This window comes from Chrysochloris asiatica, unplaced genomic scaffold (assembly GCF_000296735.1).
Source record: "Chrysochloris asiatica unplaced genomic scaffold, ChrAsi1.0 scaffold00055, whole genome shotgun sequence".
Lineage (NCBI taxonomy): Eukaryota > Metazoa > Chordata > Mammalia > Afrosoricida > Chrysochloridae > Chrysochloris > Chrysochloris asiatica.
This window is the reverse complement of record NW_006408573.1, coordinates 14,551,975-14,555,105: the sequence shown is the minus strand read 5'-3', so window position 1 is coordinate 14,555,105 and position 3,131 is coordinate 14,551,975. Positions and strand designations below refer to the sequence as shown.

General features: G+C 38.5%; 1 pseudogene; it reads right to left on the bottom strand.

The window, feature by feature from the left end:
* Nucleotides 1-504: 504 nt before the first annotated feature.
* LOC102827521 lies at nt 505-1,294 on the bottom strand (annotated as a pseudogene).
* Nucleotides 1,295-3,131: the final 1,837 nt, after the last annotated feature.

Sequence of the window (3,131 nt, the reverse complement as noted above, 5' to 3'; positions counted from 1 at the left end):
GCCCTAACAATGCCTAGCAACAGCAGGTTCCAAAAAAAGGTTGCGAGATCTGGCCCTTCCTTCCCAAACAATATCAAACACACAAAATCTCCCGTCACGTTACACTTGGTATTTTGAAATATGGAAGCATATTTTAAATACTCTTAAGGCATTCATTTATTAGAAGTTCTCTGCCAAGATTTCACATTAACTTAAAATTTCATTCAGTCTTCCTGTATCTCTCTGGACACTTTTCCAGCAACCACATAGTGAGCCCCATGGTCAGTCAGTCTCTGTGTTCTCTAGGTCAGCCAACTCAATGCTAACACTGTTCTGCCACAGGGTAAAAGCTCCTAACTCAAACTCATGGAGAAAGGAGTGAGATTTCTGCAAAGTGCACTTTCAGAAGTACTTTTTGCTTATGAAAAGAAACCAGTGAGTCCTCTAAGATTCATAAAAGGGAGTATTTTACACATGATTTGGAGTGATGGATTCAGATGGTGCTCTGCTGGTCCAGGCAGCCTGTTAATACTCTTCGTGTTCTTTCCGTGGGCCCCCTTGATCAGCTATCACAAAGCCTTCATCTGTGGGTTACAGAATTTCCACAATCCTCTGCAATACAGGGTCATTTCCCCCCTTATTCTCCTGGCAAATTAATTCAATGTTCCAAAGCTTTCCAAAATAGAAATCTCTCTCCTTCTCCAGATCTTCGATGGTAAACTTCAATACAGTGACCTGCTGCATCATCAATTCAGCGGCTTCATCATACGCATTACCCACAAAGGATTCCTTCTCTCCACACCCGGACCAGCCTTAGAAGTTGCAGTAGTTCTCTGTGTTGAAATGGGCCTCTGCGGAGCTGTAGTGCAAGTGATGAGATGTTTCTTCGGTTTCTTCAGAGCTGGAGCAACAAGGGGAGGAGCCACTTCCATTTCTTGACCTTGTCTGGCAGCTACAGAGTCATAGTCTTTTCCATCATCGTTTGCATCGAAAAATGTCTTGAACTACTGAACAAATTCAAAATTGTCCTGAAATTTTCCTTTTACTAATTTGTCCACCGGAATTAGTTTGTCAACACCCACTCTCTTAAAACCTGCTTGTAGAATCTTTTGAAGTTCTGGATATAGCCATGTTCTAGCTTAGCTTGGAATTTCGCTTTCTTCAAGGCAATGGAACCAGGGAATAGCATGTCCATAAACTGACAGTAAGCAGCCCCTGAGCACAAATGTTCGATCTTTGTCAGGTGCAAGTGCAGAGACTCATTGATCCAAGCTAACATGTCATGTCAACTTAGGTTGTCACTGGTGACTGCCATCTACGGCTCTCGCTGAACCGCGTCCAGTGCCGGTACTCAGCTCAGGTTCCGTCTTCGTCTCATTCAAACCTCAAGAATACAAATATTTTTTGATGTAACAGGAGTCCTGGTGTGGCGCTGTGGGTTAATGTGCCAAACTGCAAAGCCGTTTGTACTGTAAGGTCAATGATTCAAGTTCACCAGCTGCTCCTTGGAAACCTTATACAGGGTTGCTATGGGCCAGAATCGACTCAACAGCACTTAACAACAACAACAACAATCTTTTAACAACGGAGCTCTCTTAGCGTAGTGGTTATGAGGTGGGTTACTACTCTCAAGGTCAGCAGTTCCGCGGGAGAAAGATGAGGCTTTCTGCTCCCATAAAGATTTATAGCCTTGGAAACCCTGTACAGGGTCGCTATGGGTTGGACCCGACTCGATGGCACTTAACAACAACAACAACAATAATCTGTTAAGAAGTAGGTCATTAGTTTGAAAGAAAACATCAGCCCTGTGGGAGGAAAGACCTGGTAATTGTTCCAATAAAAATTGCAACCTAGGAATCCCTATGGGTTGTGATGAGTCATAACTGAATTGAAGGACAAACAAAAACATTGAAAGTCAGATATTGTTAAGAATCATGAAATCTTGTTGTTAGATACTTAATCCAGATTCCAGACACCTAAACTTGTTGATTCTGTTTTGACAGTTGAAAAAAAAAAAAAAATCATCATATCATTTACTTGTCTTTAATTTTTTTACACAATAAATGAAGATTTTCCTTTTTTTTCTCTGCCACAGCAAATTGCCTGCTGTGCAAAGTGAAATATGTTACATAGTTCCTTCCAATTTCCTCTCCCCTACAATCCTAAATGTAGTATAACTCCATTGTAGCATCTTTTTTTAATTCTGTTTTGTTACTGTGCTTTTGCTTTCAATGTAAGAATATGTCCATACTTTCTTCTTTTAGACTAGAAAAATTTACTGATAATAGAATTTAAATAATAATAATTTAAATGCAGTTACCATTTGAAATATTATTGTTACCACTATTAACCCTGATGCCTACATAGTCAAATAAACACACTATAGCACATTGCATTAATGCATAGAAAAAGTCATTAGAATGGAATTCATTTGTTGACATGGACTAGATCTATGATATGTTTTCTGTAATATTCTAAGTGACACATGTATTTGACATGTACACTTGTAAAACAACAGTAACATCTTACGTCATGCAATGGATAAATCCCCTGAAAACAATAAAGTTATGTTTACTATAAATAAGTACTTGCCTCTACTTTTCAATATAAATTTAGTCTAATAAAAATCAAATAAAAAATGCAATTCCTCAATCAGATAAGCCACATTTCTAATGTTTTAATATGTTATCGGTGGCAGAAGACCTCCTCTTTACTTAACTATGATGAGTTAATAGGGTAGTCATAGATGATTGCTGTTGTTAAGTATTGTCAAGTCAATTCTAACACATAATAACCTGATGAACACCATAATGATACAACGTCCAGTTCTCTGCCACTGGTGCAGCTTCTGTGTCAATTCATCCTGTAAAGCATCTTCCTCTTTTTTGCTGAATCTCTACTAAGCATGATGTTCTCCAGGAACTTGTCCCTCCTGTTAACATGTCCAAAGTGCGTATCTATATTAAACTATTTGTAATTGCTAAATATTGTAACTTTAGCATGGCTTTCTAGGAAGAGTGTTTATAATCATTACAACAAGGAAAATTTACCATCTTTAGTTGTATATATATATGTATATATATATATATATGCTGTGTGCCATGGAGTCGGTTCCGACTCATAGTGACCCTGTACAGGGTTTCCGAGGCTGT